This window comes from Dromiciops gliroides, chromosome 3, assembly GCF_019393635.1.
Source record: "Dromiciops gliroides isolate mDroGli1 chromosome 3, mDroGli1.pri, whole genome shotgun sequence".
Taxonomy (NCBI): Eukaryota; Metazoa; Chordata; class Mammalia; order Microbiotheria; family Microbiotheriidae; genus Dromiciops; species Dromiciops gliroides.
In genome coordinates this window covers 227,967,266-227,992,850 of record NC_057863.1, presented here as the reverse complement: position 1 = coordinate 227,992,850, position 25,585 = coordinate 227,967,266, and the positions used below count along the sequence as shown (strand labels likewise).

The window sequence follows — 25,585 nt, the reverse complement described above, 5'->3', positions numbered from 1 at the left end:
ATAGAAATTATCCTCATCTCATTGGATCTCATTAGCCACTCTGACTTCTCTCCTGTGTACTAATAAAAACTCTAGCATTGAAGACACCTGTGTGCAGTTTGTTCTCTAGGGCAACTACTGCCCACATTGTTCTGGGTACCATGTAGATCATATAGACGACAGAGTCCTTGCCCTCTGAAGTCCCCTGGCTCTTAAGCAAAGCCATCAGCTGTGTCCATACCATGTTGGTAGATGGACATTGAGATGTGGGATTGATACTAGTGGGGCTAGGCTGAGTCCTGGGGTTGGAAATATTTTCTGTGACCTCCATAGAGGGCACAGCCCCTCTGCCTTCTAGCCATGAATTTCCTTCCTGAGGTAGAGAAGAGCAAATAAATAATAAAATGAGAGCCTGAGCAGATCTGGGGCAAGGGTGGGAATTGAGTGCCTCCCAGTAACTGACAAGGGGAAAAGGCTCCCCTTCTATGCTGTTGTGTTGGGGTTTTTTTAGTGGGGGACTAAGGGGTAATGAAAGCAATACCAAAATAAAGGAAGAGGGGAAAGAGCACCAATGAATCATTAAAAAAAATAGAAGGAAGACAGCAGAAGGAAGCTCAAAAGGAGATACGGAGGGGATTAGAACAGCAGTGGTAGGGGGAATTGAATGAACCACACTGACTCTATCTTGTGACTCAATTCTGGAGCTAGCTCAGTTCCTTTTCTGTTCTCTTCAGCTATGGGTCTGGTCCAGTTTCTGTCTCATGAGAAAACTTTATTCAATTATGGGGATTGTCAGATTGTTTTTTTGCTTTTTTTAAACCTAGTCCTGCATGGCTAGGAAGCTGGACCACCTCTACCTGCTGCTTAGAAAGCCTTGACTAAGGACCATGGTTATGCTGACAGGAAGATTGATGCAAGGAGTTTTCTCACAGTTATATATATCAAGTAATCCATATGTCTTATCTGAAAACTGGCCCTGTTCTGGTCAATCACTTACTGTTTCCATGTTCCTTTGAATGTTTACACTTGCAGGGAGTGAGACACCTCTTTTTTGATTTCAGGAAATTGGACTTATTTGCTCTTCCCCTCCCAAATTGAAAAGGCCTTAATCTTTCGCCTAATTAGAAATCAAATTACCTAATTTTGTATCCTGGTTATTTGTAATTAATTGGTCTTATTTGAATAATTGTTTTTAATGCATAAAAATGTGTCTCCCCCTATATTTGGGGACCAGTGCCAAAGATGAGAAAGGCCTGGTCCCGATTTGTTAAGGAATTGGCATGTATCACTTAATAAATCAATATGCTCGGAACCTCAAACCTTTATTTCCTTGGGCTTTTCATCTTTCACCCTCCACATACACTATGTCAAATTTGAATTAAAAGAAACCCCACAAGATTTACATAGTAGATAAAAATAAATTGTCAATGACAAAAGCTCCCCATTTTATACATAGTTCTTTTTTGTTTTTCTTTGTATATTGAAATATTCATGTTTTCTGGTATTTATTAAATTCATAATAAAAAAGAAATGTTTTTAAAATTAAAAATTAAAGGTCAAGGGGTGAATGGACTACAAATTCAATATGAGGCAATAGTATGACCTAACAACCACATGACTATAAGGCAGCATTACGGAGGGACAAGGAGGTGATAGCCCTGCTGCACCCTTCCTGGGTGAGAATACTACTTCTGGATGCCATGTCTTAAAAAGGAAGGGAACTCTAATACGTAGTTAAGAGCCCCAAGTTCATGCTCTATGAGGATTCATGGATGGAATTAATTGGAAATATTTAGTATGGACAGGAGAAGATTTAGGAGGGACAAAATAGCAGTCTTCAAGTACTTGAAAGGATGGCTTGTGGGAATGAGATTAGACACATTTTGCTTGGTGGGAGAGGACAGAACTAAGAGGGAAATTAAGGGTTTGTAGAAAATCTTTACTCTGATGGTTTGGAGAACAAGCTGTGACAGGTTCTCTGACACACAAGAAAATATGGTCCCAGCAGCCGACTCTGTCTACTTGCTGACAGTCAGTCTACCTAAGAGAGTCTCAACACCAATGCAGTTTGGCCACTTGGTGATTGATGTCTTGGTTTTGGCAACCTACGAAATGAGGAAAATACCAAATAGGCCTCTCTCATTGTCCTCTTTCATTCTGCAGTGATATAAGTTTTTTAAAATGGGGCAGAAGTGTCAAATCATACTTTTTAAAAACTTTCTGTAAATATTAACAATTGTTGACATTGAAAGTTTAAAATCCTCATCTATTTATGAATGAAAGGTCAAATGACTAGAGGAACTGGATAATATTGACATTCTTAATGTAAATAAAACCAGTGGGAAAATATAAAGGGTATGTATGATCATTCCATTTACATATAGAAATAGATGATCGAGAGAAAAAAAATTGGTCAATAAATAGAGTGAGGGATAGGTGTTGGTCTGTACATTGAGTTTCAGTGGTATCCAGACTGTGTCAAGAGAATGAAAGGTGGGACCTCTGCTTAGTGGACCCTCTGTGAAGGATTTACAGGCGAACAATGACGAGTCACATAAAATGGGCAGGTAAGAGCTTGTTGCAGACTAGATTGTTGGATGAATATCAAACTACCAAAATTCAGAGATCTATTGGAGCATTAAAAGCTGGGATAAACAAAAGGTAGAATTATCCCAAAACACAGTTGGCTGCCTCAGGAAATGAAGGATTTCTCCTTGTTCTGAGGTCCTCAAATGAAGGCTAGATAACCACTTACCATGTATTTTGTAGGAAAGGATTCTTCAGGTTCTAAATAAAGTCACAATTAAGAAAAATGGCGATATAAAGCTTCTGTTGTATAATCAAGCCTCTAAATGCAATTGTATTAGTAATTGCAGTGAGGCTGGCTTCAAAATTTAAGAAAGGTGTCTTTGTGCTGGAATCAATACTTCAGGATACTTAAGGAAAGGGTAGGCTATATAAATTCCTGTAAATTTGCAGACGAAAGGAGTGACTTGAAACCCACTGAGATAGCCAATGGAATTTTACTGGGAAAACTATAAAATGAAGTAAGAAAGTGCTGATTGGTACTTTAAAGAGGACAGCAAAAAATGATAAAAAAAACTAAGGTAGTGTTTTTGAAACATGGAAATAAAATATAATTACATGTGATTAACAGCCGTATCTTTCTTTTGAACCAGTGTGAACCTGAATAATCACGCCTTTGAAAGATTTAAAGATCTGAAAACCTAATTAAATTAAGTTTATAGTGGGCAACAGTAAGACTGCATAGAATTAAAGGAGAGGCATATTAGTTAAATATCCTGGCCCTTCTTTCATACTAGATTTCCTTGGAGTCCATTGACTAACATAAATGCCATCATCTTCTCACCTGTTAGGGGCCAGAAGGAGAGGCAATTAAAAATAAAACAGTTTATGTTAAGTACATATATACATATATATGTTTTTGTATACTCATGTATTATCATTCTTATTCAATATTGGCCCTCAGGTATGACAGATATTCTGTAACATGGTGGACAAGAGATGTCTTTTTCCCCTGGGGTCTGAACAGTTTAATTCTAAATAATATGAAATATCCAGTTACACTTGGGTTGTCCCAGGCAATTTATTTTAATAGTTAACTCTGACCAGCTGATATTTAACCTTAGCATATTTTTAAAATATTGAATATAACACATTCTGTGCTTAGGGAAAAATAATGACCACACCTGATATTTCAAAGGATGCAATGATTACTGAGCTTGAAGATGTAAGGGTTGGTTTTGTTTTTTTTAAAGATCCCCCAGGTTCATTAAGCCCTGTACGGGCCAAATTTAATATGGGATCTCTTCCACACTGCCCCCTCCCCAATCTTTTCTCCCAGACTGAGATTAAAAAGGCCTCTTTTCAGATAAACAAAAATAACAGGGTTTATTGATGGGAATAAATTTAGAAATAGGGACAAAGACAAGCAGGAAATACGATCTGTCAACTTGCCCACCAGACTTAGCTGTTTCGTGTTCAACTCTCTCTATCCCCCTGTGCTGCGGCGTTTAACTCTCTCGCCTGCCGCAAGGAATGCTTCACTCTCTCTCCCTCTCTCATCTCTTTGTCTCCTTGTCTCTGCTCTCTACTCTCTTCTCTACTCCCCAGAATAAAAAACCCTTCTCTCACAGGAAACCCGGGCCAACCACCCACACACCCCAAGCTAATTCGCTGGCACCCCTAAGGACCATGTCCAAAACTGGTGGGGCACAGGGTTTCCTTGCATACCCTGGCTTGGCTGGAGGGAGCCGGGGCGTGGGTTTTCCATGCATACTCCCGCTGGCCGGGGCGTGCCCCAAATCGTAATAATTCTTACAAAGATTAAATGAGATCGTATTTGTAAAGTGCTTCACAACAAGTCTGTTGCTTAATAAATACTTTATTTGTTGCCCACCTGTGGAATGAAGAAGATACCAAATGGACCTCATTCTTATTTCATCCCCTTTCATTCTTCAGTGATGAGTAAAAAAAATAATGGGGCAGAAGTGTCAAACCATACATTGTTTAGACTACCTTTAAAATATCAGTGACTGTTGACATTGAAAATATAAAATCCTAATCCTGTTATGATGAATCTCTTCTTCCATATGTATACTCTGCTTTTTTTCTTCCATTACTTAAAAAGTTAATGTCTTCTGTCCTTAAAAAAAATTGCAGCAAAATAATCCATTCTTTAAAAATGATTGGGTTGAAGTTTAAGAAAAAAACCACATCAATCAACAAAAAACAGAAAGAATGAACCAATCAAATATATTGAAATATAAAAGTAAAGAATCTAGTTAATATGAAGAGTAAAGAGAAAATGATGGGGGGGTATGGGTGGGGGTGGGAAGAAGAGGGAGCCTTAAAATATCAGGGTCATAATAACTCAGAAATTGTTTTTGATGTTTTTTTCTTCCATTTTTTCATGAATCACTAGGAACCTCCCCTCCAAGTAGACACTGTGCTGTTCATGTTGTTGGATCCTTGAAGGCTCACTTATAAAACGGTCCACACATGAAGTCACCATAAAGGTAATAAACATAACTAATACCATTTTGATCCTTATAAGACATTAATTTTAAAGATAATTTATTATAACAGAACTGTTGTCTTAACTCTTAAACTCCCTGAATAATTTTCTCACATGAGGTTTGTGGATTGTACCCCCTTCCTGAATCTGGTAGGGATTAAGTCATTATGATTTATACAGTCAATTCTCAGTGATGTTGAGAGGTGGTAACTAAGCCTTTCAGTTTAAGCCAAAAAAAGATAAAACCAAATGACACTGTACAGCATTTTGCTATGTAGAATGCTAGACTTGGCATTAGGAAGACAAAAGTTCAAATGCTGCCTCAAACATACTGGCTATATGATCTTGGGCAAGGCACTTGATCCCTGCCTCTTTTTCTTCATCTGTAGACTGGGAATAATAGTAGCACATACCTCTTTAAGGGTGTTGTGAGAATAAAATGAAATAATATTGTATAGTGTTTTGCAAACTGAAACTTTATGAATACTAGTTATTATTATGATTACTATATATTGGTTCTTAGTAGGCTTGCCAAAAATGTCAGTGATATTTTTGGTAACCCTATAATAAGATGATCTTATTCCACTATAAATTTGTTGCTGTTGTTTGCTTGTTTTTTAGTCATGTCTGACTCTTCATGACCCCATTTTGGGTTTTCTTGGAAAAGAGACTAGAGTGGTTTGCCATTTCCTTCTCTAGTTCATTTTACAGATGAGAAAACTGAGGCAAATGGGTTAAATGACTTGCCCAAGGCCCCACAGCTAGTAAGTGTCTGAGGTCAGATTTGAACTCAGGAAGATGAGTCTTTCTGAGTCCTGGCTCTGTACTCACTCCACTGCTCCACCTAGCTGCCCCCCTCCCACATAGATACATCACATTAATGTTGTGAATTGTCATTAATGCAAAAAGTTCTAGGTAAATTAATATTACATGGATGACTTTAATTTTGGCTAATCGTCTGCATTCTGAATTGCTACAAACACACACACATACACACATTTATTTATTTGATTGTTTATTTACTTATTTGTTTAAGAACTAAGTCCATAATGATTTATAAACAGATGCAAACTTAAAACATTTCTGTAAAACTCATAGATTACATTTGGCAGCATTTAGTGAGATATCTTAGTATTATTCCACGGTGAAAAATTAAATTCTTCTAATGTATTGAAAGAAGTAACAGGTCCCATTCTAGTTGTAAACACAAAAATATATAAATTTTTGTCAAGGTACATAGAACCTAAATGAAGTCTGGGAAAGCTGAAAAGAAATGAGGCAGAAAGCTGGGTCAGAATTTAATGTTTTTGGTGTAATTTAATATTACATGGACTCTTGTTTTCTGTTATTTTTCAGCTTGTTTTTAGCAGAATTTATAATTGTGAGCCAACCCTGAGAAATATTGCTAAATCAGAATAGTTTAATTTTGTTTGAAGTGTGTACATTCTTATTTACTGTGGTCTTAATACATATTCTTTGCAAAGTAAGGGAAGGAGATCACTAAGATTCTTTAAAGGTAGGAATTCTTGAGTCCAAAGCTATGATTCACTTTGGAAGTACCTTCATATTACTGTTGTGGTTAAGTCAGAAACTAATATTAATTTTGTTATTTGATCTTCCAAAATTAATTGAGGCAGATTCTTTTTACAGTAGAAGTGAAAATTCTCCAATTTCTTGTATTTAAAGATAGATTGAGGGGAGGGGAAAGTTAATTGACAATTTCCCCCTTTTTATACCCATTGCTTCCAGTATACATTCCTCTCTTGTTAAAAAAAAATTAAAGTTAATCAAAGCCAAGTGGTACCAAGATTGTGTATACAACATTTTGTACCATAATTCTCTGCCTGTTGAGTGAACTAGACCTGGAAAGGACCCCAAAGGCCATCTATCTGGTCCAACCCCTATAATTTTACAGATGAGGAAACTGAGGGCCAGGTATGTTAAGTGATTTGCCCAATATTACACCCATAGTAAGAATCAGAGGTGGGATCTGATATCTTTATCATCACATCTCTTGAACCGAACTTAGCCATTACAATTATGAGAGGAAATATTTTCATTTTACCATTTTAAAAGAACAACTACCATTACTTAAAACAACCAACATTTAAATTTAATAAAAAATATGCTTATATGTTGTGGATATTTTTTACTTACTAACAAATATAATTAATTATATACTGGAAACACGTTTTTTAAAAAACTTTTAATGAGGTGAATGGTATTGGGTTTGTTGTTTTGTTGTTTTGTGGCTGGACTTGTGATTTCATTGGTGTTGGGAGTTCCTGCTAAGGAAACTCTTTACCAATGCAGATTGGCAATGTTCTGTGGATATTAGAGTCTTAGACAGTTGCTTAGGACACTGACTCTCAAAGGCAGCCTGTGTCAAAGAAAGGACTTGAACCTGGTTCATCTTAACCCCCCCCCCCCCCCGCCTGTCTCATATCCACCAACCCATGCTGCCCATCACAGATTTTCCTAAGGACAAAATCCCAATAACTTTTAAAAAATTTTAGCAATTTTTTTTCTGACTTATGAGCTGGTACTTCAGGAATATTATATTAAATTATTATAAGTCCATACTTAATTCTCACTGCCTTTTGACTGTTAAATTTTCAACCTGAATTTCTAGAAATCTAGATATTTTCCCTTCAAAATGATCAAAATGGGGGGCAGCTAGGTGGTACAGTGGATAAAGCACTGGCCGTGAGTTCAGGAGGACCTGAGTTCAAATTTGAATTCAGACACTTGACACTTACTAGCTATGTGACCCTGGGCAAATCACTTAACCCTCATTGCCCCCCCACCAAAAAAATGGGAAAAAAATGTTTTTAAAATAAAATGCTCAAAATGCCAATGTTCATCACTTAAAATTTTTTTCAACATTGACATTTATGTATATTGTATATTATATTATATTTATATTTATTATTTACATTATATTTCTATAATTTATGTTATATTTATGTAAATATCACTTATTTCTATAAATTTTTTTATTACTCAAAATTTTTACTTTTTCTTAAGCTACTTCCAGACCAGTGAGGAAGATAGTAGGTAAATTTCACTTGTGTGATACTCTAACCTTTAATTTTCCCCAAAGGAGTAGTTGATACCTTTCCCTAGGCCATTTCCTTTGGATTCCATGTTCAAAATCATAGACAAATTACCTAAGGGCGTGGTAAGCACAGTAATATATTTACCTTGTAATTGGCATATTAGTTTTAGTAATTCACGGAACAATTTGTTACATTCCAACGCTTGTCCACAATTATGGGACTTGGTTATGTAGTACAAGTTGTCCCCCCAAAACCCACCTCCCCCCAAAAAACCTGAGACTTTTCTGTTAAAATAGTATGCCTTAATTACTTTCTACAAATCCATATGGCTTAAATGCTCATGTCCCATTGCTCCTTTCCAGATAAGGATGTAAGATTTTCCCCACACTTTCTGCTAGTGCTTGACCTTTCTCCTTTTCATTCTTCCCAACCTGACCTCTCCAAATGCTTTCAGACACCCGACACTGAGACATCCAATACCTTCTGATATGGACATATCTATAACCCCAACATCCTGCTACCTGCAAGAGCTAAGATAACCACTCTGAACTGACTGGTGCCCTATCATTTTACAGCTCCTCCTCCACTCTATCCCTACCAGCTAACATTTCATTAAACTGATAGCAATCTTTTTGCTCTTGCCCAAGAAAGAACCACCCTACTTTTAGGGTGGCATTTAGGATCGGAATTCTAGCCTAGCTACCACCAATGAATCAACCAACAGACAGCATTCTCTACTAAGATTAACACAGTATTTATAAAAGCCTAAAGAAATCACCGACTTGTTTTGAAAAAAATGTCATAATTTATTAATAATATTTAATATTTCCACAGGTAATTAAAATTATGTATAACAATATATAAATATCTTCCAGAAGGATAACATCTTTTAAAGACAGATTGATTACTAAATAGGAAGAAATATGTACAGAGTTTTTCATTCAACAAAATTTGTTGTGTCCATATCAGGAGAGTATGTTAGTATATGGGTTCTTGGCTGAGATGTATAAATTATATAAATTGGCTAATTATCTCATCTTCCTTGCTAGAACCATTTTCCTTGAAACAGGCAAGATATTTTTTTAATCCTTCATTTTTTGTCAGTATGGCAAGAAGTCAATTTTGCTACTTGTTAGCAGTCCTAATAAAAAGGCAGTGAGACAAATAAGTTAAAACGATTGGTTCAAATATATTTTGAGATAATAGGGATTTCTGTGACTTCTTCTGTCAATTCATTTGGTGATTATTGAGACCTGGTTGCATTTGAAATATTGAAGTTTAGGGTAAGAAATAGAAGATGCAAAATACCTAAAGACTTTATAGTGTCTTATAATTTTTTTAATGGGCATTTAAGAGAACTATAGTATATGATTGCATATCTCATGCAAATTATCTAAGTAAGTGTTAATTTGAGATTATCATCAGAATTGGCACTTAATTCCTTACTCACAGACCCTTGAAAATAAGCTTCCACTTACTAATGATTGGGGAGTATGTTAATATAGCATACAATATAATTCACTCTCACAGGGGAACAACCTGTAACTTAAATACTCTTTCAGGCCGAATTAAATGCCACAAATTAGTAAGTGAAATCTAATGACAGTGCCCATTAAAGTTACACTATCTAAAATTAGACTCTCATTTCAAAGTAAACCACAACAGAGTGGTGACACATAATTTCCTTCTACAATCTCAGATGTCAGTAGCTGATATTATTATCTGTATCAACATTCACATTTGAGTAAATTGTCTTGTGCCAAGAGTTAAAATCTATACGTGGAGATAGAAAAAAATATGCAGATGGTAGTAAATCCCATGACAAAGAATGATTCTGAACGAAAAAGATATTTCCATGACCCATAAAAAGAATACTTTGTTGATGTATTTATGACAAATTCTTCACAGTAAATTATTGTGTATAAGTGCTCTCTCTAGCCCATGAGTAGTCACTTTTTGTAATTAATTGATGGCAAGTTTTTTTGTACTGTACATGGGGATAAAAACTGATGTCTTTGTAATTCTTTTGTCTTGTCATGAAATAGCAATTGTCCTCCAATTTTCTTAACTCATACCCAACTTAAGTAACCCCACCACCTCTAAAGAAGACCCACTTAAACTTCCTTGCAACTGTTTTACCACTCAAAAAAAAAAGTTTCTTTTTCTGAATGTTGAAGCTGGAAAGAAGAGAAAGAGATGCTGATGTTTATTGCCTTTATTGAGATCTAATTCACTGCTGAAAAACTGCACCCTGGAAATGTAATTCCTAGCAGTATTATCCATGTTGGATAAGTTCCATAGTAATCATAATTTGAAGAATCTTTGGAGTTCATTGTAAAGAGATTTCATTTGTATTATCATTTGTGGGCTAAAGTTTCCATGGATAAAAATCAAAATTACAATATGGTTCCGGTCTGTTTGAACTTTTTTAATCCATTTGCTGGAACAAACAGTACCCACTCTTTTTCATTCACATTGTTTCATTATTCTTACTTTATACTTCCTCAAATACACATTCTTGGCAGGTTTGGAGTTTTATTTCAATTTTTTTATTGGTTTGGTTTGGTGTTAGGGGGAAAAAATTTATAATTTTCTTACCAGCCAGGAGAGAGAGATTCCTTCTCCACAGAATGAGCCCTTACAGAGTTAATTCTCCATTGGGGAAGCTGTTAGACTTCCAAAAAACGAGGGGAAAGTTTCAGGGAAATCAAGTGGAGTTATTCAGAGAACAACACAAGCTCGTTCTCCTCTTTTCTTCAAAGTCCATTCTAAGAAGGCACAAAGATACATGCTCTAAACTAGTTCAACAGGTTTGGAAGAGAATTATTCATATGCTCTTATCTTTACCTCACCACCTACCAAGGGGATGCTTGGAAACAATGCCCACACATCAAGCACTTGTAGGGATGGGCATCGATCTGTCCACACCATTTGTGTAAATAGGAAAAATTGGAGAAGAGGCGGGACACTGTTGCCGTATTCCCTACTCTCTGAATTTCCCAAACAACTTTTCAGTTAGCAGCCACCTGGGGCTGAGGTATGGGATGTGGTCAAGACACAGCACCAAGTTGTGGTTATTCACTGTAGGCCCAGCAGATGTTACTGGAGCCGCAGGATTTAGAAAAAAGAACATGGGAGTCCTTTCCCGCTTCTGATTTAGAGTGAAGCTGGAACCATAGAGGACTTGTAGCTTCTACAGCTAGTGTTTCATTATGTATTTTAAATATTTCCAGATTCTATGAACTAGGGAAAAGTTAAGTTGTGGAGCGATTTACTTTAATTATGAATCTTAAAACATGTGTATATGAGTACAGCAACACCACTGGCATAAATGCTAGTTTACTTCTTTCTGGCTGTGTTTATTTAGTATTTGGTGGGGAGAGACCTTTTCATTTCTGTGTGCTTGCCTTTTGTTTCAGTTAAGCCAAAAAATCAAGATGGGGCAAATCAACAGAAGTTACAGCATAGATCATGTCATATATTTTGAGCTAGAAGAGAGTTTGGAGGCCAGCTAGTCCAACCCCTACCTCATTTTGCAGATGGGAACACTGATGGTCATGGAAGTTAGGTGACTTGCCTAAGATCACACACATAATTAAGCATCTATTGGACTGGAGCCTGGGTACTCCATTGCTAAGGTCAGTCTGTTTTGTCAACAGCTTACCTTAGATTCAAGCTACAATTATGTCTTCTGACAAAGAAAACTTCCCACATTATAATTCTGATAGAGATCTTAGAGGTCATTTTTCACAATCCTAGATTCAGCATCATATGGATAATCAATCAATAATTATTTACTTATTAAGCACTAACCATGTGCCAGACATTGTGCTAAGTACTAGAGAGCAGACATATTAACATTGGTCCCTAGGGTCCTAGAAAGAAAAGAATTAATACACGACGGAAAGGAATTAGTTCACGACAAAAAGAAATCATGTCTTGAATTTAAGGAGTGGGGATATTAATTATAAGAATGATAAAAACAATAATAATTAGCTGTAGTGCCTACTATATGCCGGTCACTGCACTAAGCACTTTACAGTTATTGTCTCATTTAATCTTCATAATAACACTGGGAAATAGGTGCTATTTTTAGCTTCATTTTAAAGTTGTGAAAACTGAAGCAGCCAAGTCAAGTAACTTGCCATGGGTCACACATTCAGTAAGTGTCTGAGGTCAGATTTGAATTCAGGTCTTCCTGACTCTAGTCCCACCATTCTATCTACTGATAGAAAATTAGACATTTTATTAATGGGTGGTGGGTTTTTTTTGGGGGGGGGAGTGGTATAAGCACAATGTCCCTTTATGCTACTTAAATAGATTCCCATGGGCATAACAATGGGCAGTCTCTTTGAGCAGGCATTGTGGTAAAATGGAAGGAGCATTAGATTTCAAATTTTAAAACTGGATTTAACTACTTAATGCTCATGTGACTTTAGACAGGCCATTTCTACCCCACCCCCCCAAGCCTCAGTTTCCTCCTCTTTAAAACTGGATAACCTATTAAGGTACCATCTTCCTTGCAAGGCAGCTAGGTGGTACAGTGGATGGAATGCTGTGTCACTAGTGATGTAGACCTGCGTTCAGATATGACCTCAGATACTGTGTAATCCTGAGCAAGTTACTTAATCTCTGTTTGCCTCAGTTTCCCTGAGACTCACAGCACCCACTTTCCAAGGCTGTGGCGAGGATCAAATCATATTTTTAAGTGTCTGTCCCATAATAGATGCTATAGAAATGCATATCCCCTTCCGAACCAGCTTCTGATCCTCTGAATTCAGTCATATGAAAGGTTAGTAAACATTTTTGTGAGCCTTTCTGTTTTAGAGATACTTGGAATCTAGTTGTTAATGGGGGAGAAAGACTGGATCTCTGATCTTATTAGTATAGGTGATTAGAACCCCTTCTACTGTTACAGGTCAGCACCATCTATAAAACTTGAAATCTGATAGTTACCAAGAGAATTCAGATATTCAGTGAATTGCCCAGTTGCACAACTAGTATGTGTTCAAGGCAGTAAGACTTGAACTTAGGTTTGTAATTAATAATAATTGTTAAACATTAATTGTCCAAGCTAGAGCAAGGCAACTCTTGTTTAAACTAAACCAATAGGCTCTCTGTTGATTTCACCTCACAGCACATTTAAAAAGCAACAGTACCTTAATTTATCCTTTTTTGAAATATATCCAGAAGTAAAAAGCAAAAATTACCTAGGTGGTACAATGGATAGAGTGATATATCTCAAGTTAAGAAGACAAGTTCAAATTGCACCTCAGACACTTATTAGCCAATTGACCCTTGGCAAGTCACTAAACCTCTTTCTGCCTCACTTCCCTCAGTTCAATTCAGTAAAGACTTATGAAGCGCCTACTATGTGCCAGGCATTTTGTTAATTGCTGAGGATACCGAAAAAAGAGGTAAAAGAAAGTCCCTGTCCTCAAGGAGCTTACAATCTAATGTAAAATGGGGATAATAATAGCACCTACTTCCCAAAGGTGTTGTATTAAATGAAATTATGTTTGTAAAGTCCTTCAGAAACCTTAAAGTACTATATAAATTCTGGCTATCATCATCATCATTATTTATTATTATTATTATTATTATTATTATTATTATTGAGATTAGAGTGCAAGGATTTCAGAGTACTTTGAATATTTCATAGAGACCAAATAACTAAACGAAGCCAACCAAAATTTTGTAACCTTTTAATCATTGTGATTAATTTATATGAAAAAAGTCTTTAAAATATTGAATGATGAAAGAGCCAAAGGAAAAACTTAAATAGATCTGCCTCTTCTTGGAGACTATTTTTAAGCAGCATATTTTGTGGTCTCTTAGTGATGTTTTCCTTTTAACAGTTGGTTTTAAAACAAGATTTCCCAACATGTAGCTCATATCTGAAAAATTAGCGACAGGCTCTCTCATAAAGCTGTATAAATAGTAACTTACAGTTACATAGGGCTTTCAGGGTTGCAAGCCAGGGACTTACTACAAACCTTTCTTATTAGCTATTTACTACGCTTGCTGCCAACGGCCAAATGAAGATCAGGGAAGATCATTTATTATTAAGCTTTATAGTCTCCAAGTCTCATGTTTGAAAAACCTCATGAAACAGAATACCAGGCAGCAAAACTGTTCATTGCAAAGCAAAGCCTCTGGGGAGGAGTTAGGGAAAAGGCAGTGAGGAGATAGAATACGACTGGAGAAATTACCAGGGGGAAGGGATAAGGGGACATGGGAGAATAAGAGGAGCCCAGAGACTTTGGGGGGGGGTACTAGTAGAAAACTTGGAAGGATAGAGAAGGAACAGAAGAAATATAAGGGGAAGGCAGTTATGGGACTGTCTTTAGTTAGATTGTAACTTTCTTTTTAAAAAAAATACATTGGGGGTGGCTAGGTGGCACAATGGATGCCTGAAATCCTGGAGGCCTACTCATCATTTCTTCATCAGTGGTTATAAAAATGAAAGTAATCTTGTACCTTACAAAAAAAATCATGCCACAGGCTGTAGGTCTAGTTTCTTTAACTTACTCTGTGATATGATCTTTCACTGAGGTTGGCCAGTTAAATCATCCTCCAGTTATCAGGGGTTCCCTAGATGAAAAGCTGCCACTAACTTCTGCTTGATCCTTCTTAGATAGATGAGAAGAACCACAGCTTGACCAGATTAATCGCTCAAGAGATAGGGTCAACAAAATTTTTTACTCGTCCTGAAGTCAGGCAAATATAAACCAAAAAATAAAATTCAATAAAAAAACAAGAATTCAGCAAGTGTGAGGTTGGCATACACAATCAATTGGTCAGTAAACATTTATTAAATACATACTATGTGGCAAACACATAGTAGGAGATACTTGAGGCAGGGAGACCAAACCCCTCCCAAATATTATCTTATTTGATCTTCACAACAACTTTGTGAGACAGATACTTGTTATTATCCTCATTTTACATATGAAGAAACTGAGGCAGACATAGATTAAGTAAGTATCTGAGTCTGTATTTGATTTCTTTCCTGTAACAGTCTTAGTGACGGTCCTTAGAGCAGTCCCTTTCCCCTATAATTGACAGGTCTTCTCTTTTTTGCATAGTCAAGTAGCAGCATCTTTGTCTTTTCCCTTAGTGCCCATGTGAGATGAAGAGTGCAGGGTAGAGAAAATCATCTCTTAATTTCCCTGTTTCTCTTTTGTTGCTAACAACATAAACCCATTACTCCCAGAACTGCTTGTTTAAGGGAAAAGCCATATGTGATTTATGTTCTAATCTAGAACTATCATCCTAAGCATCTCTTCCATTTCTCACCCAAACTCCTAGGAAAAGTCTACATGTCCTTGTTGCTTCTGCTCCCTCATCAGCCTTCTGCTATCTGTCTTTAGGCCCCACCACTTGACAGAAAACGTTCATACTTTAACTTCCCAACAATCACATAATTGCCAGATCTAATGAGGTTATGTTTTTTTCTTCTCAAACCTCATCTGTCTCCATCCCTTCTCCATTTGACAGTGCTGACCACATACAGACAACCTCTCTTCTGAGTTTTGGTGACACTAATCTCCCCTGGTTATCCAACCACTCTTTGTTAGGTGTTCTATGCTGGATTGTCATCTGTACCATGACGTAGTCATGGGCTTTGTTCTGAGCCCTTCTCTCTCTCTCTCTCTCTCTCTGTGACCTCATTGACTCCCATGGGTTTAATTATCACCTCTGTGAAGATGACTCATAGGTCTTTATATCTAGCCTGTCTCTCTGCTGAGCTCCTGCCCCATATCACCAACTAATGATTGGACATTTTCACACTGGGCATCCTGGAAACATCAAATTGACCATGTTTAAAACAGGATTCATCATCATTTAACCAAAACCCAATCCTCTGACAGTTTCTTTTTTTCATTATTCTTCAGTGGACCAAAGAAAACAATAATTATAATAGCTAACATTTATATAGTTCTTTACAAATATTGTCTTATTTGATCTTTACAGCTAAGTACTATTTATTATCACCATTTTACATATGAATACACTGAGGGAAACAGATTAAGTGACGTTTCCAGGGTCGCACAGTTAGTATATGAACCTGGATTTGAATTCAGATCTTCCTGACTCTAAATCCACCTTTAATTTTATTTAAGACCAAAGATTTTTTTATTTTTTTAGTGAGGCAATTGGGGTTAAGTGACTTGCCCAGGGTCACACAGCTAGTAAGTGTTAAGCGTCTGAGGCCAGATTTGAACCCAGGTACTCCTGACTCCAGGGCCGGTGCTCTATCCACTGCACCACCTAGCTGCCCCAAGACCAAAGATTTAAAGAAACAGAAGGGGTCAAGTGCAAGCCATTCATTTTATAGATGAAGCTTGAGGCCCCGAGGAAACAAGTGTCACAAGTTACATATATAGTAACTGGAAGAGTCAGAATTTGAACCCACTGCCTCTGCCTTAAAATCTAGCTCCTTCAGGCTTCAGTCATTAATGCCTTAAGTGAAAAGGTGACAGAACAGATTTTTATTTTTGTTCTTGTAATAGATTAAAAGGCCTAGATACCATTATGATAAGTAGGCTAAAATGATTAATAGTTAAGAAAAGGCCAGAAGACAGTTGAATAGGCAATGCCTCCCCTCCAAACTATTTTTTCTATTCCTAACAAAACACAAATTCTAATTTTCTCATTTATAATAATCTCAAAAGTCATGGCAATAGAGGACGATAATGTCTTTAACATTTTCTACATTGTGCCGGCACTTCATTTTCAAAATATTTAACTTTTTTTTCCCCCAGCAATCACCTAAAAGTATCAAAACATTACTTTAGAGTTAGAAAGAAAAATGCCAAATTATATATTATTTTCCCAGCCAGAGGTGACTTTTTAGTGCTATCTATAGAGATTATAAGGTTTTAAAAGAAAAAATAAGTAGGGGCAGCTAGGTGGATAGAGCACTGGCCCTGGAGTCAGGAGGACCTGAGTTCAAATTCGGCCTCAGACACTTACCACTTACTAGCTGTGTGACCCTGGGAAAGTCACTTAACCCTAATTGCCTGGCCAAAAAAAAAAGTAAACAATTTTATTTATCTTTTAAGATATACTCACCCATTCCGACCCTATTTTGATTTTTGCGGACCTTTTTTTTAAACAAAGGAAAATTTGCTTCCCTCTTCTTACATAACTTATCTGTTTCATGTGCTATAGATTTTCTTTAACATGATTTCAATTTTATCAAAATTAGATTCTTAAACGGCATTTTTGAATGCATTTTTTGCCCTTTCTGTGGTCAGCAAAGTGCTCTAGATTAGTACTCTCCAAACACTTGGTGGGACAATGGAAATTCCAAAAACACTTATTACTGCTCCTGATAAAGAAGCGTACTATCTTTATTCTGACTCTAAACTTGTAAGTTTTTCTTGTCCTATGACCATCATCCATTTATCTGTAAACTGGGTTTGGTTTATGGTCCCCAGCTAGTAAGTAATGAGCTGAGAGCAGGTCATAACTAACACAAGGTAACATTTTCAAACTCCTTAGAATAGACAGTTGGGGGGGGGCAGCTAGGTGGCGCAGTGGAAAAAATACCAGCCCTGGATTCAGGAGGACCTGAGTTCAAATGTGGCCTCAGACACTTGACTCTTTTTGTTTTGTTTTGTTTTTTTAGTGAGGCAATTGGGGTTAAGTGACTTGCCTAGGGTCACACAGCTAGTAAGTTTTAAGTGTCTGAGGCCAGATTTGAACTCAGGTACTCCTGACTCCAGGGCCGGTGCTCTATCCACTGCGCCATCTAGCTGCCCCCAGACACTTGACTCTTACTAGCTGTGTGACCCTGGGCAAGTCACAACCCCCATTGCCCCGCAAAAAACAAACAAACAAAGAATAGACAGTTGGGAAAGGAGGAGACCAGGATGGAAAGAGCAGTATTATTTTTTTAACAAGACCCTTACCTTCTGCTCTTCTAAAATCCATGCCCTAAATTCCTATTTGTTGGTTTTGTGAGGATCTCTGCTACTAATTAAGTGTATAGGTCCTAACAGCTTTTGGACAGTGATGTATGCTCTTGGGAGGTAATTGTATTTGGATAATTTTTTTTCTGTCCAAATAATGCCCTAAAAATCAGTAAAATGTTTCACAGCGTTTCAGATAACCTAGATTAGAATAATTAAGTTGAATAAATTTACAAAGAGAACCTTTTTTTACTATTGTAACTGTTTTGGTCTATTGAATGGACAAGTCCTTTAGAAAAGATAATCTAACAGAAGTAGGATCTTCATGTAGCTAACACAAAGAGTATTTTTTCAATAGATTAAAGGAGTTTGAAAATATTGTACCTCACAGTATTTCATTATATACAGAAGAAAGGAAGATCTTTGTCATTATAGAGAGTGCATGAATATAGTAAAGTTTGAATCGTTTGTTAAAGGTATTATAAATATCATCCAATTTTGGTTAATTTCTTAGAAGAATCTCCAAAATTCCCTTCAATCCTGATGCAATTTTGAAAATTGCCACAACTCTGGATTTCAGCCCTAATTCTGGAGAAAACATTCTCCAAAACGAGTCTCAAAATAAACAAATTTAATATCAGGAATGAAGAATAAAGTTCCAGTGCTTTCACTGGATCAAAGATATAGAACTGGAAGAGATTTTCGAGATCGTCTGTCTAATCCAATCCCTTCCTTATGCATTTGAGAAAACAGAGGCCTGGAGATTTGAATCTAGGTCCTCTGGTGGGCAGTTAGGTGGCTCAGTGGATAGAGTACTGGGCCTGGAGTGAAGTTCTTCTTCTTGAGTTCAAATCCAGTTTCTGAAACTTACTAGCTCTGTTACCCTGGGCAAGTCATCTTAACTCAGTTTGCCTCAGTTTCCTTTTCTGTAAAATGAATTGAAGAAATAGAAAACTACTCTACTGTCTTTGCCAAGAAAAACACAAATGGCTCCATGAAGAGTTGGACACAACTGAAAATGACTGAACAACAACGAAACCTCTGGCTCCAAAGCAAGTATTTTTTCCACTGTACTTTGTAGTTCTTTACTTCACTGACACTTTTTGAAATCTAGAACAAATGTTTTAAAACGTGACCATCCCTTGAGAGAGCGCTGGCCCTAGAGTCAAGAGGAGCAGAGGAGGTCACACTTATTAGCTGTGTTACACTAAGTGGGTCACTTAACCCCAATTGCCTCAAAAAAAAAGTTACCATCCTTGGAATGCTCTCTTAGTCATTCCACATTTCCCTCTGTATTCCTTATGTTCATTTGATCTTGGCAGATTCTGTGAAGTTGATGAAGGATTTGTGGTGGAGGGTTGGTGAGCAAGTATCTCTCTTTTCTACTTGAGGAAACTGAAGAACGTATGACTTCTTGAACACCTTAGTGATTAGTTCATAGTAATGCAGAATACTCCGAACCAGATATCTTGGCTCTTAGCTCTTTTGCTAAACTTTATTCAGGAATAAGCCCCTCCTACTTCAATTCCTCATTGGTTTTACAGGAGGAATACCTTCATAATCATTATTCGGTGAACCTGAATTGTGGATTTTGGGAAAACACCTCACTCAATTGCCTTAGTTGCATCTGTAACATTTTGAATTAATCAAATACTTAGACTGTCAGGTAGGTCAGCCAGAAAACAAATTCTTCTTGAGGTATGTCAGAATGAAGTAGGTCAGAATAGAAGATGAGAATGATCAGAGCACCTAGGTGGCACAGTGGGAGCAGCTAGGTGGTGTAGTGGGGGCAGCTAGGTGGTGCAGTGCAGCAGCTAGGTGGCACAGTGGATAGGGCACCAGCCCTGGATTCAGGAGGGCCTGAGTTCAAATCTGGCCTCAGACCCTTGACACTTACTAGCTGTGTGACCCTGGGCAAGTCACTTAACCCCAATTGCCTCACCAAAAAATTTTTTTTAATCTATTAAGTTTTTACTATGCACCAAAGTCTGTGTTAAGTGCTGAGAATACAAATACAAGAAAGCCCTCAAGGATCCAGCATTATAATGGGGAAGATTGCAGTTCAAGGGGAATGGTATTGGAGAGTAGTACTCAAAAGTGTCAATGATGGTGAGTGGGGACCTTGAGAGAATTGATTGAAATACCCCCATCCAGTAACAGTGGCAAAGTTGATTCAGTCATGTTCTTTGGTAGTTCCAAAATTGGAAGGGGGAGGAAGAAGAGGTAAGGAAAAGGCAAGAGAGTCCAGAATTGAGTGAATCATGGCTGGGACCTTTTCTGAAGATGCAGTCAGCAAACAGGAGAGCAGAGTAATAGAAAGAGTATTGGATCTAGAGTCAAATGTAGCCTGAGTTCAAATGCCACTGCTTATACTTAGGATCATAAGGCTAGAGCTGAAGGGACCTCAGAAGCCATCCAGTTCAATCCCCTCATTGCGGAAATGAAGGCATAAGAACATTAAAGTGATTTGCTCAAGGTGAAACAGGAACTCAGTATTGATTGGGTCAAGATTTGGAAATTTGTAGAATGATGACTAAGGAAAGCTGAGTACTGCAGAATCGACACTTTCAAATTGTTGTGGTGCTGGAGAAGACTTTGGAGGGTCCCTTGGACAACAAGCAGATCAAATCAGTCAATACTTAAATAAATGAATTCAAGCTATTCACTGGAAGGTCACACACTGAAGCTGAAATGGAAATATGGTAGCCACACAATGAGAAGATGGGACTCAATGGCAAAGACCCTGACGCTGGGAAAGATTGAAGGCTAAAGGAAGAGGGGGTGGCAGAGGATGAGATGGATAGATGGAATCATGGAAATAGAGAACATGAGCTTGCACAAACGTTGGGAGACGGTGGAGGATAGAAGGGCCTGGTGTGCTGTGGTCCATGGGGTCAAGAAAAGTTGGACACAGCTGAAAAAACATAGAGATAATAATACCTACATCACTAGATTGCTGTGAGGTTCCGACGCAAGAACATCTGTAAAATGCTTTGCAGACTTTCAGGTGTCATGTGAAACAAAGGAAAACTCATATTCAAGAAACCTGGTAAGCACTGTTTTCAAGATGCATGTGTAGGATCTGTCAAGGAACTCAAGATTGTTTCATCGTTCATGTTGTTTATTACTGCTTTTTTTTTTTAAGCAACAGAGTTTCTAATGCTGTTTACTTTTGGAAAATTCTTTTTTTGCTAAAAATATATAAATGTTAATGAATTTCACATGCCTTAGTTATATTTTAAATCTCCACTTAAAGCCATAATCATAATAAAGAAAATATTGTCCCTCTTTATTTGATTACTGGGCATTGGAATTCATATTGGATTTTTTACCACTTTATCCTTTTGAACGATTTATAAATTAACTAATAAGTTTTATTTTTAAAAAATGAATAGACGGGGTAGCTAGGTGGCGCAGTGGATAAAGCACCTGCCCTGGAGTCAGGAGTACCTGAGTTCAAATTCAGCCTCAGACACTTAACACTTACTAGCTGGGGCAGCTAGGTGGCGCAGTGGATAGAGCACCTGCCCTGGAGTCAGGAGTACCTGAGTTCAAATCCTGCCTCAGACACTTAACACTTACTAGCTGTGTGACCCTGGGCAAGTCACTTAACCCCAATTGCCTCACTAAAATAAAATGAATAGACTCCAAAAAAATCAAATTAAAGAGACCCCCCCTTTTCTGTATTATAGAAATTTACCAGTGCTTCAAAAACTAGTTCTATGGTCAACGGATCTTAGTAGGAAATATATTTTTGCCTGTGCAAAGAGATATATGATTTTAAAAAGTAAATACTATTGAATTTAACTGACAAATTTTAAACTGTAGTATTTTATCTGAAACTATAAGAAGCAATGAATATTGTAATATGTGGGACAGCTAAAGTGGCACAGTGGATGGAGCTCTGGGCCTGGAGCCAGGAAGACCTTAATTTAAATCCAGCTTCAGACACTTACTAGCTGTGTGACCCCCAGGCAAGTCACTTCACCTCTATTTCCCTCAATCCTCTCATCTGTACAATAGGAATAATAATTTTCACTTACCTCCCAGGGTTGTTGTGAGGATTAAATGAAATAATTATAAAGCATTTAGCACAATGCCTTACACATAGTGAGGGATATGTAAATGGTAGCTGTTATTATTATTATTTTAAAGTTAATTAACTTTCCTCTTTATTTCTTATTTAGTGTTCCTTTGACAATACTTATTTCTAAAGAGAAACTTTAGACTTATAGTTAACCTGACTTAACCCATCTCTTCAGGTACCTTTGCGTTTGCAGCTTTGAACGATGGAAGGGATATCAGGGAAGTTGTTATTTTCTCTTTATGGAAAATTGCACCTCATATCAAGCTTAATTGAAGGCATCTTCAATCATATAGGTCAGAAAGGAAAATAAACATCCTACCACTAATTATGAAAGTCCCTTCCCCCTGGCTCAGTGGCAAATACGATTGATCAATACAGCAAAGATCTCCTTCACTTTTGAACTGACAAACCTGCACAACATCTTTTGAGCTCTCAGAACTCAAAGCTAAAAGCTGATGATATGAAGTAAACCAGTTGAAGAATGAAAAAGAAATAAATTAAGCAAATTAATGAATTCCAAGTGGAATATAGAGGGGGAGAAATGGTTAATGAGGTAGGATTTTTCAGCTATTGAAATTTGATATTTTTATCAGTATATAATGTTGTTTCTTATATTGCAACATTACTAATTGATCAGTCATCAAAAAGACATTTGCTGGGGCAGCTAGGTGGTGCAGTGGATAAAGCACCGGCCCTGGATTCAGGAGGACCTGACTTCAAATCCAGCCTCAGACGTTTGACACTTACTAGCTGTGTGACCCTGGGCAAGTCACTTAACCCTCATTGCCCCACCAAAAAACCAAAACATTTTCTTAGAACTATTTTTGGGGGGTGGGGGCAGGGCAATGAGGGTTAAGTGACTTGCCCAAGATCGCACAGCTAGTTTCAAGTGTATGATTCAGATTTGAACTCAGGTCCTCCTGAATCCAGGGCCCATGCTTTATCCACTGTGCCTCCTAGCTGCCCCCAGAACTATTTTTTAAGAAGTAGCAGTGTTGGATTACACTGATTGATTTATACACTCTTAATTGGGCAAGCAGTTGGTATTCGTGAGAAATCTGCCCTTGGCTTTTTTTTCATAGGTGAAACAAAGGTAAACTATATCCCAGTTGGGCAACATTATCCTGGATTCTCAATTGGTGGGGTTCAAATTAATGGTTCCATTATATTCCATAAATTATATGATAGATTTCAAGTTATTCATAATAAACAAGAACTACATCATTAGGAAGTAGCAGAATAATTTCATTGTAAATAGTATATTAATAATGATGACTAGCATTTACATATTGTGTTAAGGTTTGCAAAATACTTTACAAATATGATTTTACTAGATCCTCACAATATCTCTGAGAGGTAGGTGTTTTATTATCCCCATTTTACATATAGGGAAACTGAGGCAAACAAGTTAAATGACTTTGCTGGGGTCACATTGCTAATCAGTATCAGAGGGAGATTTTTAACTCCTATCTTTAGTTCCAGCACTTTATCCAAAATATTTTTAAATGCTAAAGAAAAAATAATTTACCATAAAGCATCTGTAATTCTTTTTCTTCCCTTTCATTACTTCTCCATAGTGTCTCTTTCTCTTGATAACAGCCTTTCCTTTTGCCTGTTCTATATTTCATTCAAACCCTGGTTAAAAAAACTCAGCTCCTCTATGTACCCTTTGATAATTACTTCCAAGCCTGTTCTGATAACTTTTCCTTTCTACATCCCCTAATTCCCTCAAAAATTGGAAATCTGGGGCAAAGGCAGATGTTTAATACTTGCATTTGTTTATCTTTCTCAGAGTAACAACATGTATTAAGACCTCATCTGACACATGTCAAAAATCCTGATAATTTAACTATATTATATACATTTGGGTTCTGGTTTTGGAACATGCAAATAATGAGTTTAAAAAAGGGATTTATGGTTGGCTGGGCTTTGTTGTGGGTAAAAGGACTGTGACTTTATTGTTGTCCTTCGTTCTTGAGGAGGACCATGACAAATGTCATGACTTACACTGAATTGGATTTGTGAGGGAGGGCTGTGCAGTCACTAACCTCACTTTCTTCTCCAGAGCCATCTGGGTCCAGGGGCAAGATATACACATCAGGATGACTGAAGATGACCTTGGATGTTTAAGGCCATTGGGGTTAAGTGCACAGCTAGTAAAGATCTAAGGCTAGATTAGAATTCATGTCTTCCTGACTTGAGGCCCAGATGGGTCTGCTGACCCACCTGTTCAAAGCTTTAAAACTATTTATTTAGTGGTGGATAGTGAGCTAACTGCAATGAGGAAGACCTTTGTTCAATTACAGCCTCTTGACACATAATACCTGTGTGACCCTGGCAGTCTCTTAACCTATCAATGCCTCAGCCAGCTCTTTCAGACTATAAGTTGCAAAGCAGGTATGATCTGCTTCGGCAGAGGGAATTTCCTCTCTGGGAAAGTCTTTTGCCAATGAAATCACAACTCCAGTCCAAAAACAAAAACAAAAAAGTTTATTGCATTAATGAGCTTATTGGGCACTACAGGTCTATTGTACTTATTTGCTTAGCACACTGTCCTCCTTTTAACAGACTTTAACTAGGGACAGCTAGGTGGCGCAGTGGATAGAGCACCGGCCCTGGAGTCAGGAGTACCTGAGTTCAAATCTGGCCTCAGACACTTAACACTTACTAGCTGTGTGACCCTGGGCAAGTCACTTAACCCCAATTGCCTCACTTAAAAAAACAACCACCACCACCACCAAAAAAAAAAAAAAACAACAAAAAAAAACCAGACTATAACTAGATGCCACAGTGGATATAGCACTTGGCTTGGAATCCAGAAGCACTCTTCATGAGTTCAAATCTGGCCTCAGATACTTACTAGATGTGCAGCCCTTGGCAAGTCACTTAACCCTGTTTGCCTCAGTTTCCTCATCTATAAAGTGAGTCAGAGAAGAAGAGGGTAAACCACTCCACTATTTTTGCCAAGAAAACCCCAATTGGGGTCATGAAGAGTCAGACATAACTAAAATGACTCAACAACCACTTTTTTTTCTTCTTTCAAAGAACTGAATTTTTATGTAGGATACCTAAACTGGGGGGGGGGGGGCGTTAAAGGGGAGTGGATGATCTAACCACGACAATGAAATTATTCATTTTCCTCTAAAATAGCACCAACTGTGGTGCCCAAAAGACAGTGGCAGAAATGATAAAAGGTGTACCAGGCCCTTTAAAAGAAATATCTCATCATCCATAGATCTCCAGGGACATCTGTTAGAGCTATGAAGGGCCTGCTGAGTGATGTGATAAGTGGGAAGAACTAGCGGCTGAGCTTTGCCTGCAGGAGCAGGTGTTACTCTAGGCAACAGGAGTTACTAATTACCAAAGGAGGTTTCAGTGAATGAGAGCCTACGTTGCCAGCCAAAAACACATTCAAATGGAATTAAAGCAACCAGCAGAATCCTGGAATTGTCTTCTTTGTAATAGATGGTTAAATATAATTTTGCTCCGGCACTGTCTGTGG

General features: G+C 37.4%; 1 protein-coding gene across 4 annotated transcripts in view; it reads left to right on the top strand.

Annotated features, from left to right (window-relative positions):
* The window catches only part of TBL1X (transducin beta like 1 X-linked), a 379,125-nt gene that overhangs the window by 236,292 nt on the left and 117,248 nt on the right, over window positions 1-25,585 (top strand). For all 4 annotated transcript variants that reach the window (XM_043992597.1, XM_043992599.1, XM_043992596.1 and 1 more), the window contains one exon: window positions 4,925-5,018. The gene's annotated coding sequence lies outside the window, so the exon portion shown is untranslated. The remainder of the gene's footprint in view (window positions 1-4,924; window positions 5,019-25,585) is intronic.